Below are 15,029 nucleotides of genomic sequence, written 5' to 3' on the forward strand. Positions count from 1 at the left end.
TCTTAACCTCTCAGGCATCAGTGTTGTTATACGGACATCAGGAGGTTGGTGGACGTGACCTCTAAGAATCTTACAGCTCTTACATTCTAGGACTGCAAATGAAAGAGAACCTGTTTTTTGTGCTGGGAAGAAAGAGATCAAGCCACCCCTCTTTTCTGATAGGCCTTTAACTGTACCCTCCCTCATAACCCCAAGGTAACCCAGAGAACTAACTAGAGCCATCATTAGAGAGCCAATGAATAACTAAGTCTGGGTGGAATCAGTAGGTCTGTTTTTCCTATTTATTCCTTTCAGTGTCCCACAAAGATTAAAAAAAAAAAATCACTGCAGGGAGGTTTCCTCTACCTAATGAGGCTTGAAGTGGGATTACCCAAGTCCAAATCCCAGAAACCTCCTATGGGTACCACACCTTTGCTAGACATTGACAGGCTGGCTGTGCCCAGAAGAGACAGGCCAGAGTGGCAAGGGTCTAGGAGCCTTGTCTGCTGAGGAGCAAGTAGGACCCAGGTCACTTAGAGTGGACAGGAGCACACTCCAGAGTAGCACAATGCTGGCCACAAGCAGCTGGAAGGTGGGCAGGGGGGATAGCTTTGATGTTGTTCCACAGGGCACAACCCAAGCATCACCAGAGGAAGCTCCAAGGAAGGCAGGAGTCTTCGCCACAGGAAGAATGTACCTGCAATCAGAGCATCCAAGGGGATCTCATGGGGATGGTGACCTCCCGGCCCCAGCAAATGCTCTAGTCTCAGAGGCTCCATGCCCATCTGTCAAGAGACCTCAGAGAGCATACGCTCAGCAGGGCAAAGGGGCAAGCACCCTTCCCAAGGCTGAGATCCTAAGAGTCTACCAGAATGGACTCCAAAGTTTAGAAAATGCTGTTCACCTTATTTCCTAGCTGTTTTTGTAAACTTGTCTGAATTCTTCCTAACAGAACTCTGTGCTGTAGGGGTGTACCTCCCACTTCTCCTTCAAATCTTTAAGGGGAGAGGGCTTGGGGTTACTTTTCCATTTCCTGGGACACCTGGGTGGCTCTGCAGTTGAGCATCTGCCTTTGGCTCAGGGCATGATTCTGGGGTCCTGGGATGGAGTTCTGCACTGGGCTCCCTGCATGGAGCCTGCTTCTCCCTTTGCCTGTGTCTCTGCCTCTCTCTCTCTCTCTCTCTCTCTCTCTTTCATGAATAAATAAATAAAATCTTTTAAAAAATAGTTTTCCATTTCCTTCCTCAATCCAAAGTCCCACCAACACAATCAGGAATAAAACATTTTAGACCCAGTCGAGATCATTAATCACAGGCTTGGCAATGCCAATTATCCCTATGCAACATGAAAAGTGTTGTAAATTTGGATCTTTTGGATCAGACTGTCAGAGAAAGAGAGAGAGAGAGACCCACCCTTCCCCTGCTGTACAGAGATGAATAAAATACAGTCACTTTTGTGCAGCATCTCAGTGGACCTCACACAGGGCAGTGGCAGGTATTCAGAACAAACCCACATCCAGGAGAACATAAAACCTCAAGCATCATCCAAGGAGGCGGACTGACCCTGGCCCATTCTTGGGCTGGTTTGAAGTTTTTGTTTGAGCAGACCCCTTTGGGGTCCTTAGCATAGCTTTCCTTCCATAACTTGTCCCCTAATTTGCAACCAAGACATTCCAATTCAATAAATTATTATCACAGTGTTGCTGGGTCAAACAGAAACGGAGACAATCTAACTTTCCAATGAGAGACAACTATTTTGCTAAACTATGAACTGCCCATGCATCGCATTATTATACAGCCCTGAGAAAGAATCATTTAAAATCCATGAAGCTCCATGTAAAGATCCCACAGGAAAGTGGGAAAAACTATACATTCTGTTAGGTCATAACCCCTGGCAAATATGCATATGCATATAGAACAGTGCAAAAACAACTCAGGACAACAGTTGAAATAATCTTGGGGGAGCCTTATTTGAAGGGCAGTTTCTCCTTTTACCCTCTCCCTTCATAGGCCTGTATTTTAAATTTTCATTACTATCTTGAACTTGTTCACATAGCAAGTAATGACTTAAACAAGCATTTTAACATTGTGTGTGTGTGTGTGTGTGTGTGTGTGTGTGTGTTTTCCCTAATACAATCTTTTGAAAACCAGTTTTCTTCCCTCAAGACATACTCATGTATAAACTAGGGCTGATCTGGTTAATTTGATTTTTATTTGAAGTTGCCACAGCCTGTTCACTGTGAGAGTGACATGCATGTGAGAAGCTGCATGAAATGGCAATAAGCCTCAAGCTTCATTTTCTTAGCCAAGAAAGGTTTGCTCACTGAATTGTCACAATAACGCCCTGGAAATAGGGATCATTCATAGTCTTGGTTTTAAGAGTAAGTGTCACAGCCAGGACATGGGAGAGCTGGGTCTCTGAATCCAGAGTCTGTGTCCTCCACCCACTGGCTCTGGGCAGAGTGATCCCTTTGTGTTTGGTTTGTCTTGGTGTTTCAAAGAGTATTCCAGCAACATCAGAGAGGATAGGTCCTTAGAAGACAGGGAGGCCAGCTGGGGAATCGCTGCCACCATGGATGTAACAGGTGCCAAGGGCAACAGTTAGGACCATGTCAAGGGAGTTGAAGAAAAGAGGACACACTTCAGAGGGAAGCTGCCAGAGGACAACTTGGAAAGTCACCCTTGGACAGGCTGAGAGAGAAAGGGGACGCTGGGTCACCGTGAGGACTCAAGTGGGGGCGCCGGGGGAGGAGAGCAGAGGACAGGGAGGAGAAGAGAAAGGTGGAAGGAAGGGAAGACTGAATCCGAGGTGCCTGCGGAAGCTGTCCGTAATGTAACCACTGGACACGTGGGTCAGGGGGTTAAAACGAAGATGGGGTGAAAATACTGGGAAGGTGGAACATTTTGGGGGTACTCACAGTGACATGAAAAGAATATTGTTAATCCAGTTCAACTCCTAACTAGTTTATGGCTACAGCTAGCTTTTGTTTTGTTAAATGTTTACCGATCCAAATCTCTAAGGGCTAAAGTAGAATCAACCTGGGAACTAAACTTGCCTTTTATAACTGCCACAAAGGGAAAATTAGGTGGCCAACTCTATCGAAACAAACAAAACAGCAAATCCTCCTTATTCAGGGGAGCAGAACCGAGCGTCCCCAAACCAACTGTGACCAACGCCTGCGCCACGCGCAGGAGAATACCAAAGAGTGTTGGACATGGTACCTGCCTTCGGGGGCTACCAACACCCCTGTGTTCCTGGCATCAAACACCTGCTATCGGCCAGCAGGCTATTTGGGTCGCCCAACGTGTACAGTGAGTCCCCAAGTATCTTTCACAATTTAGGATCTGGTCTTGCCTTGAAGTTGCCAGGTTCTAGAAACTCTGTTATCTCTTCTTTTATTCACTTGGACCATCAAAGGACTAAGATACATAATCATCTTTCCATTGTTTGAGCAGAACCCATTACAGCTGCTGAGAAGTGATAATTGAGTTTACCAAACGTAATTACCTCTACTCAACCAACCTCCTCTCTTCAGTGTGCCCTTCTCAATCAGGAAGAACTAACGCCACCTTTCACAAAGGACTCTTGCATATTTGAATGGCTGCCCAGGAGTTTTTGAGTGGCATATAATTACACTTAATTTAATTTTTTTGTCATTAGTCCCAGAGGCTTTGATCCAAGGTCTGCATTATTCTGATATAAGGAAAATAAAGCTTCACCTCAAATTAAATATTTGCCTTTGTATACAGTTTGCTGTTCATTGTACAACTCATCTTCTGTTTGAGTCTCTGGTTTCCAGCAGCCACTTCTCGGTTTGGCTTCTTTTCTATTTCCTTATGTTTCCCTATCAGGTGTCAGGTCACCAGAAGCCTGAGCACACTCGGATTTCAGGGACGCTTCCAGACCCCGAGGTCCCAGGAGGTGACACACATGGGAATCTAACATTTCTGGTATTTTCCAGGTGAGGCCAGCCATCCTCAGGCCTTGAATTTGAGGGATGGAGTATTCTCATTGAAAACATAAATTGGGGGCTGTTAGGTGGCTCAGCCAGTTGAGCATCCGACCCTCAGTTTTGGCTCAAGTCATGATCTCAGGGTCCTGGGATTGAACCCCGTGTTGAGCGTGGCTTGGGATTCCATGCTGGGCAGGGAGTCTGCTTGAGATCCTTTCCTTCTGCCACTCCCTCCCATTCACACACTCAGGTGCGTTCTCTCTCTCTCTCTCTCTCTCTCTCAAATAAATAATTTTTTTAAAAAAATCAAATAAATAAATTTAAAAAAAGAAAGAAAGAAAGAAAGAAAACACAAATTGGTGGAGGAAAAATATAGCTCTCACCCATTTGTTTCAGGTAATGTTCCCAGCACAAGCCCCAATCTGGTCAACTCTCCATTTTTAAACCAACATCTATCAAGTGCCTTCAATGTGAGAGGACATTATATCTGTCCCCAAGGACTGAACAGTATTGTAAAACAAAGATACTGAAAGAGGTCAGTAATAGCAGGAGGCCACTTGAAACACAGTCTATCACAGGAGTGTAAAAACTGTGCAGAGGAACTTCAAAAAGAGAAACAAACTTACCAGGCCATTCCTCTTCAGCTTTTGAGTACCCCCCTTCCTTGGTACTAAGCCAAGCATTGCGTTGTCCCCAACTCCCCATTATCATGATTCTTTGGGGACCACCTGAATTCTCCCCAACTTACATTGAGAAGTTTATCACCTGGACCCACTGACTTCCTTTTCACTCCAATTCCTAGCATCATCTCAGGAGAATTTTGAATCTGTGCAAATGATATCTAACATCCCAGTCCTTAACATTCTCTGCACCAGTGACCTTCACCTTCTATATATGTTGGACTGTCCATCCCCCCGGAGGATCCACTTTCTAGGTTACAACGCAATTTCATTTCTGAAGTCCTAACCTCAATGCTCCACTCCCAGGTCACAATCTGATTCCTCTAGCTCTCACTCAGGTCCTCCCACCACACCTACTGTCTGACCTCACCTTGAGCTCTGAGCTCCTGACTACCTGATTGTCCATATCTATCAGCATCTCCCAACTTCACGTCCTCCTTCATCCAGCCAAGACACTACAGGGTTTCACTTCAATTTTTTTCTTGACAGCCACCTCAGCTCAGTCATCTGCTCATCTTTCCAGCACTTGTACTCTGTAAAATCCTAAACCAAGATCATCCACCTTCTATGCCTGTTACTTTTAGGACTGCTGGAGAAAATCTCACCACAAGGAAGACTGGCGCCCCACCAGGATATAGCATTGGCTATACCCTCAGCCCTCTCAGCAATGCCTCTACAACTTCTCCCATTCCCCCTCAGGGTCTTTTCTGACTTTCATGTTTTTTCGCCAAGTTCCCAGCTCAGCTCCCTTCTCTCTTGATTGAGCCTAATTCTTACTTTGCAGAAATAAAGTCTCTCAACATCCTGCCCCTCCATTGCCACTACCTAGAAGCTTATCTACATCTGTGCTCAACATTACCCCTCCTCAGAAGAAAAGGCATTTCAGATGTTCAGATGGATCTGTTGTCACTGACTTCTTTAAGGACTTGGTGCCGACAGGAACAATTTTTCTTCTAGAATTGACAACCTACGGGTTCTCCCTGGATTCTTCACACTTAAACATCTCTTCTTTTAAGGTTCTTCAACTCAACCCTCCCTCTCCCCATTCACTTTCACGAACAGTACACTTCTCTCCCACAGCCAGGCTTCTAGGGCATATCATCTACACTTCAGTCTCCACTTTCTCACCTCCAATCCACTCCCCAACGGGGACACTCTGGCTTCCATCTCGCCCATGCCACTGAGAATGCCTACTCAACATTGGTATTTGGATGTCTAATGGACAATGCAAATGCAATGTGTCCCAAACTAAACTTCTGACCTATGAACCCAAACTTTCTTCACCCACAATTCTCACCATTTCAGTGGATGGAAACAGCATGAACAACTGGAAAAATGACAAGAAATTTGAAGTAATCCTTTTCTTTTTTTCATATCCCAAAGCCCAATCCATCAGGAATTCTGTTGGCTCAATCTTCAAAATATATCCAGAATTTGATGCTTCTGACTGCTGCCAGTGCCACCATCCTGACTCAAGAAACTATCACCTCTTGCCTGGATCAATGCAACAGGTCTCTCTGCCGTTACCCTAGCCTCACTATAAATTTTTATCAATGAAGAAGCCAGAATAAGCTTTCTTAAAGTTAGATCATGTCATTCCTTGGCTTAAAAATCTCCAGTAGCTCCCCAAAGTCAAAGTCCTTCCCCTGGTCTACCAAGCCTCCACCCTCTATCTTACCTTCTTGATTGGATCTCCTATTATTATCCCTCACTCACTCACCTTTAGCCATGCTGGCTTGCTTGCTATTCCTGGAACATGCCAGACACATCACACTTTAAGGCCTTTTCACTGGCTATGCCTTTCATCTGAAGTACTTTTGCCCCAGATGGTTGTATGGTCAACTTCTCTCCACTTTCAAGTCTTTGCTTCAATGGAACTTTCTGACCACCATAGTTAAAATTGCAATCTCTGCCCAGCATTCCTGATTTGTCCCTTGTATGTTCAACTTTTTTCCTTTATAGCACTTACCACCTTCTGGCATGCTATAAAAATACCTATTTGTAATGTTCATTCTTTATTAGCCATCTCCTCTCACTAGAATGAGATTATTTACTGATAAACCCCAACTAAGAACAGTACCTGCCATATAGTAAGCATTCACTAAGTATTGGTTAAAAATGAATTACCAAGATCACCAGAGAACTTCACCAGACTCAAAGAGAACTTTCCAGTCCTCACCTCTTTGGATCTCTCTGCCACTGTGACACTAGTAACCACTGCATCTTCTTTGAACCACTCTTTCAGTTTCTCCTCTTCATCTCTGGCCACTCATCCCTGCCTATTTACAGGTTCCTCTTCCATGAAGTATCAATGATCCTCCTAGCTCTATCTTCGATCTTTGCTCCTCCCTAGCCTTCTCATTCTCTTTAAACAGTCATCCACTCAAGGTTTTGACTACCACTTGAACACCAACTCATCTAAAATATGTACATTCAGACAGACCTCTCTCCCCCAAGTTTCAGACCTATGTAACTAGCTGGTTACCAAGTAATCTCAAATTCAATATGTCTAAATCAGTCCTCTTCCAGAGTTCCCTCTCTCATTGTCTGCCCAAGCCAGAAGCTTGGAGGAACCCATATCATTCCCTCCCTCTCTTATACTTCACATCAGATCATTCACCAACCCCCTGTTCCCACCCCCAATGGTCTCAGCCTTCCAGCCCATCTTCGATGTCGTGCGAGCACGGTCACTCAGTGGGGTTGTTCCCCTGCTTCTCAGCCATCTGCAGGATAAATCTAAACCCTTTCCAGTCAGGAATGCCAGGCCATACCTACAGGCCCTCCACACCTGCCTCATCTCCTGTCCCTCCCATTTTCCACTCCAGCAGTCCTGAACTCACATTCACAGACTCCCCTGAATGTGCCCCCCAGCCTTTGCACATGCTTCTCCCTCTGCTGTAAAATCCTACCCCTGCCTATCTGTCTTTAGACATCTCATTCTTCAAAGTTCACTCAGGTACCATGTCCTCCTAAAGCCTTGTCTGATTGCCCCAAGCAACCTGAAGCATTCCACCCATACTCTGGCCACATTCTGTACGTGCTTTTGCCACGGCAATTACCTTGTAGTCTTGTAATTCTAACAACATTCCCTATTGACCTCCCAGGGTGGTTGTGAGGGTCAAGTGATAACAGGGGAAAGGCTTGATAAGCTGTAAAACCTCAAACAGTTGTTCGTCATGAAAGGAGACAGGATCCCGTAGGGAGGGATGCAAGGATACAATTATAATACGATGAGATTACTACTATCGCAGAGCTATAGATGTGGACACTGAGGCTCAGAGACCCTCCAAGCTTCACTGAGGAGCAAGACAACGTGGATCCCAGCATTTCCTGGTAACTGACGAGTTTCAGTCAGAGATCAAATAGGAAACAGAATCCACTCTTGCTCATTAGTTTGTTAAACAAAAGCAGTGTAACACAAGGAATTTGTGCTTACAGAATGGATCATGGAAAGAGCAGGAGGAGAGGGCTCTAAGCTGGGCTGTCAAAAAGAATGATCAGAATCCTGCCACGTGATTTGCCTGCCAAAGGAGCTGCCTCCTCTGCCATAATCAGGATGACAGAGAATCAAAGCCCATCGCACAGAATCGTTGAAATCAAGAACATCCCACCGAATCTCCAACCCCAGGATGGGGGAGACACTGCCACCCACCAATGTGCCAAGATATCCATGGAGCTCCCAGCTGGACATCAAGTAATGACAGCAAAAACATCCATGCCCCCAACCCATGCTGGCCACCAAGAAGAGCTGGCGCAGCGTGAAGACGGCCTCCCCTTCTGTATCACCTCCAGATATGTCATTAGTCCATCTAGCAACAGAAATGCCTCTAAATCCAGAATCCTAAGAGCAGGGGAATCGGGAAATGCCATTTTTAGCTTTCAAGCCTGTCAGGTACGGGAAGGCGCACGGAAGGAGTTTGAAATGGATGCCAAGCGCCAATCCACCACACAGCACAGAGAGGGAAATGCATGAAATGATACACATCTTATTATGGCAAAGTTCCTCTCGGGGGAGACAACGTGATGTTTGCTTGTTGGTTGTTTGTTTTAGAACAAAGAACCAAAGGACATTTTAGTTCCTGGGGAAAAGATAAAGCTTTTCCTACTATGAATTTCTAAAGGACATTTGTCACGTGGAGGCATTCCTTAGTGGATGCTGTGTGATGTTAAGGTTAGGGTCCCCAGTGAAGGCTGTAGAGCAGGTTACAGGGAGCATTCACGCCTGGCTCTTAAAGCGGCTTTTGCTAAAATTCAAAGACAGAACATGGACATAGATTAGGACCTCACTTGGCCCTGTAGCCGATATTAGATTCTCTGGCCCCTGGGTTGGCCTGTGGGTTTGCAGAGGGGACTGGGGACTTAAAGTTCCTTCTACCAGAACAGCCAGGGTTTTATCTTCATATCTCAAGTTCCCACAAAATTCCCTTTAAAAAAAAAAAAGGATTTAATTGTTTTTAAATGTTTGAAAATTAGTATTTAACCATCTCTCACAAAAATTGTTTCTTATGACCAGCTTGTGGTAGGAGCTCAACTGTGGGCAACGTGAGGCTTGATACTGGCTCACAAGACCAGAGATCTGTTCAGCAGATCGAGACTCATTCGAAAGCTGTCGAGAGACCAGAGATGGCCAATTTGATGCGGTCTCTTCCAGATTGCCAAGTCTCTTCATTTTTCTCCAGCATCACCCACAGAGCCTGGATCCAGGCAAGACCGCGACACAAAATAAGTGACAAAATGTCAATGTACAAAAGAGGGGCTCGGAGGTCTTCCAGCCCTGTACTGTCGCTTTATAGATGAGAAGACTGAGGTCTGGAGGGCGGGAGGGACTAGTCAGCCGCAGAGCCAGGCCCAGGCTCCCCTACCAGACTCCTCCTTGTGGGCGCTCACACCTATCCTCTCCGCTGCTTCTACATTTCATCAGTGTCCTGCCTGTATCTGCGACTCTCTCAGAATTGAAATGCATACCTCACAATGCTAGCAGTGTTCTCCCACAGGGCGCTGAGCATTTACAAGAGATTAGTGATTCCAAGAAAACTGCTGCAAATAAATGTCTCCATCAATCATACGAGCAGCTGTCTGAAAGGGCCTGCACTGGAGAAACCAAATCCCCGTGCTGCCTTTTGCTTTTCCCACAAAATGATCGACTATCCTTGTTGGGTCTCTCCTCCTCCTTCGGCAGAAGTCCTGGCCTCTAGTTCCCATGCAGGCCTGCCAAATGTGGCTACTACCAACCCAGCAGAAACAGCTGAGGCCTGGCTTTGCAGGGAGAGGAACACCAGCCCCTAGTGAGGCAAAGCCCAGTCATAGCCAGGGATCTTTCCACCTAGGCCAAGGCCACACCTCAGCAGAAAGCCAGGCCAGCAGGCCCAGTTCCTCAAACAGACTGGTAGCTAGAGGCCCAGTCCCGGCACACGGTCTGGGTGAAGAGCACATTCTGAAAGGACGAGGAGCCCAGAGGACTGGAGAGAGCTTGTTGAGGAGTCCCATCGGTCGGAAGCTTCAGCTTTCCTCCTCACCGGTTACTGCTTATATTTGGCCAAACGGACCCAGGCACCTCAGGTGGAAGACTTTAAAGCTGAACTTTCTCCCTACACAAGACAGGGCTTTCCTCCTGGACCCTGCCAGTTTCTGCCATGGTACCACCATCCTCTTCTCTCAGGCCTAAATTCAGGCATGTCCCATTGATCTTTGTGCATAATGGCTTTTATAGCTGTCCCTTGGGTGCTATGTTGCTCTCACACACCCTCCTCTCTGTCCCAGAACTTACAAGTCTCCTAAATGGCTACCCTGGGTCTCTCCAATCCTCTCTCATACACAAATGACCACATTAATCTTCCCCTCACACTACCTTAAGTGTGATCCCTGCTCATAAACTTGCAATATTCTCCTAAGGAATGAGCTGGGACTTCAAGGCCTTCCATAATTAGATCTCATAACGTGTTTCCAGACTTGCCTCCCTATTGTAGGCACACTTGCATGAGTGTACACATATGCACACGTGCGTTTTGATTAAGCCAGAATGAGGTACTTACTGTTCCTAGGAGATGTTCCATGGATCCCCACCGCTGTGCTATTATTCTCACCATTTCCCCACTTGGCCTACCCTTCCCCATAATGGACGTGGGTCTAATTCCCTCTCATCCTTCTCACCCCTCCCTCCTCCTTCCACCTTGGTCCTCCTTCCAAGCCCATAGAGAGCCCTGTCCATCTTGAACGCATAACCCCACTTGTCATCGACACCATCTATACAAACGTGGCATCCAGCCAACTGGCAAGTTAGCCAGAGCACGTGTTGTCATGCCCCTGTTGAAAAGCAGAAGCTGTGCCTAAGGAGGTAAAGAGATCTGTCGCCTCAGGTCTGCATGGCCATGGGTCGTTCCAGCAGAACTAGTCCTGGTCTCCAGCGCAGGCCTCCCCAGCTTCCCCTACAATGCCAGAGGCAGAGGAGCAGAGAGGGCTGGGGGGGTGGGGGGTGACATTCATGCTCCAAAGACCCTGAGGAGAAGCAGTGAATAACGGTTGGCTCCCCAGTCAGCCAGAAAAAATAGGGCACGCTCGGCTTCAGGAAGCATCCAGCACAGTGCCCTCCATGTGAGCAGCCACACCTAGCACCGAGGAGTGGGCCGCTTCCTAGAACAGCCCCCTTGCCCTGTGGTAGGAACACGAGGGGGCAGTATTTCTGGTTTCCCTGGAGGTAGGGCTGACTGAGGCAACTGCCGTCTTTGCCCGTTTCCTTGTTGTCACATTGACTCGGGGGAGTTCCGCACCACTGGTCAGACTGTGTAGGAAACAGTGGCCAGGCCTACAAGACAGGGCGCCTTTGTCCACAGCTGACACCCTGGCCCAGAGCCCAGCTCAGCTTCAGGGGAAGATTTAGGTCAGAGGAAAATGCGGGTGGGGGTGGCTGCAGCCTTAAAATCTGTTTTAGCACGAGATTAGGGAGCTGTTTCCCTCTTCCCACGGTCACACCCATGTCCCCTGGAGCAGGGAGCAGGGGAGGCCTGGCCTTACCTTAGTAATTACGACGGACTCTGAGGAGAAGCTATTGCTAGGCCTGATTAACTCTGCAGAGAAAGCTCTTTGGCAAATTCCCATCGTGCTAGCAAGTCCCCAGGCCGTTTTGTGAGGCTGTCACCGCTCTCCTCCAGTCAGCTCAAGTCAGAAAATCTTTACTTACCTCTTCTGAGCGTGCAGACCCATGTGGAGATGTGATGGGAGACAAGCTTCCAGTCAACAAGAGGTGGCCACAGAGCTGGGAAGAACTTCCAAAGAAATGAGCTTCAAGAGGCAACAAAAAAAGGGGGGCAGGGCGTTGTCCTGAGTCATTCAGAGTTTGAGGACTGTGTCTGCTTTATATTAAGTTCATTTTCTATGGCGTTTCAAGAAACTCTGCTCAAACAGGATTTACTAGGAGCAGCCCCCTCCTGACCTGCTGCCATTATTTTCTCTTTAAAGACATTTTCCCAAAAGCTCCTTTTCACAGGGATCACCCAAAGAACTCATCTTGAAGGCCAGTTCTTATCATTCGTGCATCTCTATGGGGTTAGCAAATAGGTTTCAGTTTCCTGCATCTTTTACAAAAAGGGGTCACCTGTGCAGGCCTGGCTTTTCTGGGCAGGCTGCAAGGCTTTTCTGCTGGCCTCGCCCACCATCTGCTGGATGAAAGTGGTACTGGTGCCAGGGAGAGGCCTCGCCTCCAACGGAGGCTTCTGGAGCAAACTTGAACCTCACCCAGGGGAGGGCCATGAAAAAAAAGAATCACTTTTAACTGCCAGTCATTGATTTCATGTGCTACAGCAGAGGTGCACTGAACGGTATACTTCGTAGCTGTTGTGTTTTCACCGTTTCCAGTGTGTCCTGCCTTACTCACCACTCAACAAGCACACAGCTGAGCACCTACTACGTGCCAGGTCGTGTTAGGTGCTGGGGCAGAGATGAGTCAGTCTCTGTCTGAAAGAAAGAAAAGAAAGAAAGAAAGAAAGAAAGAAAGAAAGAAAGAAAGAAAGAAAGAAAGAAAGAAAGAAAGAAAGAAAGAAAGAAAGAAAGAAAAAGAGAAAAAGGCCTGAGGTTCAGAAGTCCAGAAACATGTGAGAGCCCACAGTAACATGGCAATGTAATGAGTGTCACAAGGGAGACGTCCCACGTGCCACAAGATCTCAAAGGTGAAAATCTGCTTGGGGCAGACAGGGGGACATGGTCCCACGGGAACAGAGGAGATGAGGAGGTGACAGGTGGGGGTAAGCAGCCAAAGCAGAGGGCAAGAGAAGGCTCAGGCAAGTCTTGCCAAGAGTCCCACCACCGCCTTCCCTCCCCATCAAGCAAACCCTTCGCTGGGAACCTGGAGGGGCGGCTAGAGAAGGGCAGAGAAGGAGGGTTATGGGGTCTGCTTGAAAAGAATTTGTGGGGGATTCCCAGGTGGCTCAGAGGTTTAACACCTGCCTTCTGCCTGGGACCTGATCCTGGAGTCCCGGGATCAAGTCCCACATCAGGCACCCTGCATGGAGCCTGCATCTCCCTCTGCCTCTCTCTCTCATAAATAAATAAAATCTTTAAAAAAAAAAAAAAAAAGAAAGAAAGAAAGAAAGAAAAGAAAAAAAAGAAAAGAAAAGAAAAGAACTTGTGGGGGCTGTAGGGCCCCCAGCTCAGCCCGCAGGGGTGGTACACTGAGTGCTGTGGCCAAGAGGAAGGAGGACACCAGATGGGATCTCAGTTCGCCACTTCACAGCTGTGACATGGGCAGATCATTTAACTTCTGCGAGCCACCGTTTCTTCCCGCACAAACAGGGATAAGGACAATCCCTCCAGAGGGAAATGAAACGCAAAGCCCGCGGGCCCAGTGCAGGCCTGACACACACAGGCCGTCCTAAAGGGACGCCCAGGCCCTGCCTGCTGTGCGGCGCCCCATCACCGCGCCCAGAGGCCCCCACGCCCCCCAGGTTCCTGTCCACGATGTATTGCTCCCCACTTGATCTCCCTGGAGCGCAGATGTCCACAAAGCCAATGCTAAAGATCTGGGGTGCCATCAGGCGCTCTCTGGATCTGGATCCCCTTCCAAGGGCCCTGGGGGTCAGCTTTTCTGGGCGGCCTTTTGATGATCCCACAAAGGATGGGGATTCGGAATCTTGGAAAACCTCGTGGGCGGAAAGCCTCCCCGTGAGGACCGATGAGGACCACAAGGGGGCGGCATTGGCCAACAGGTGCTTCACGGCCTGGGTTACCCCGTTCCGCTGGCCGCGGGAGGGGGGATGCCGCTGCACAAAGGTGGAGAGGCCAGCTCTTTCCTGGAATAAGTTTATTCTATGTCAACTCTCATGAGATGGAAGGAGAGTGTCAGATGAAACGTTCGAGGAGGAGGCTTTTTTGAGGGCGACATCGATGTCAGGGGAGACTTTCCATCGCCTCTCTCAGCCACCCCGAAGGCCCGCTGGGGGCGGCTCTGATGGCAGGTGCACCTCCGCCCGCAAGCCCACCTGTCGTCCCGCGGGAACCACCGTGACAGCGAAGCAGGGCAGGCTTACCTGCCCCTGTTCTTACGCACAGAGGCTGCACTTTTGGAGGGTTTCTATGACTTGCCAGGGTCTTGGCTTAGCTAGTGGTACAGCTTGGGCCAGAGCCCCAGGATCCCTGTCACCAGAGCAGATCTTCCACCGCACTCCACGGGTCCCCTCCTCTGGCCCCAAATGAACGAATCAGAAGCTGTTACTAAGAGCCACTGCGACCAAGTCTGTAGAGTCTCCACAGAGCCCTCCCGCTCTGATGCAAACCCAGAATCTCAGCCTCAAGTGGGCTCTTCATTGGAATATCCCTCCCATCAAGAGCTCCAACCTGGTTCGAGAATAAGGACACCTATTTTCCGGCTTCTCCGGGTCACCACAGGCGGGCTTTGCTTGAACAAGCCCAGGGTATGAATGGCCATTGGATTTGCATTAATTACACACAGGAGGAAAGCAGTATGATGAAATTATGCACAAAATTCCTTTAAATAGCAAAGTTCCCACGCCCATCACCCTACTTCCCAAGCATTTAAAATAGAGTTACACGTACAAGAGTTCACTTTACACCCAGCTGTATGGAAATGCATCGACTGCTAATTTACCCACATCAAAGTAGAGGGGATCAAACGAGGAAAGTGGGGAGGAAGGGAGGCCTCTGGTTCTGCTGGGTGTGTGAAGGCGCAGCTCCTCAGCCCTCTGGCCTGCCTCCTGTTACACCGGCCAGCCTGGCCAGGGCCATGGGCTAAGCCAACTCCTGTTGACCCCCACCCCGTGAGCGCAGCAGTATGCCCTACCCCACCCAGCCTCTAACCTAGGGGGAGAGATGCAACAGGCACCAGGTCATCTTAACAGCAAGCAGCAGAGACACAAAGCACACAGTTTCACAAGTGGCAGTAGACGGGATGGATCCCCCAAAGGTTGGAG

The 15,029-nt window shown here is 48.2% G+C and overlaps 1 long non-coding RNA gene across 1 annotated transcript in view; it reads right to left on the reverse strand.

Annotated features, from left to right (window-relative positions):
- LOC111097737 overlaps positions 1-15,029 on the reverse strand; it is a 66,033-nt gene that overhangs the window by 44,317 nt on the left and 6,687 nt on the right. The window contains exon 2 of the long non-coding RNA XR_005365872.1: positions 11,789-11,889. This is a non-coding gene — a long non-coding RNA (uncharacterized LOC111097737). The remainder of the gene's footprint in view (positions 1-11,788; positions 11,890-15,029) is intronic.

This window comes from Canis lupus, chromosome 10, assembly GCF_011100685.1.
Source record: "Canis lupus familiaris isolate Mischka breed German Shepherd chromosome 10, alternate assembly UU_Cfam_GSD_1.0, whole genome shotgun sequence".
Classification (NCBI taxonomy): Eukaryota; Metazoa; Chordata; class Mammalia; order Carnivora; family Canidae; genus Canis; species Canis lupus.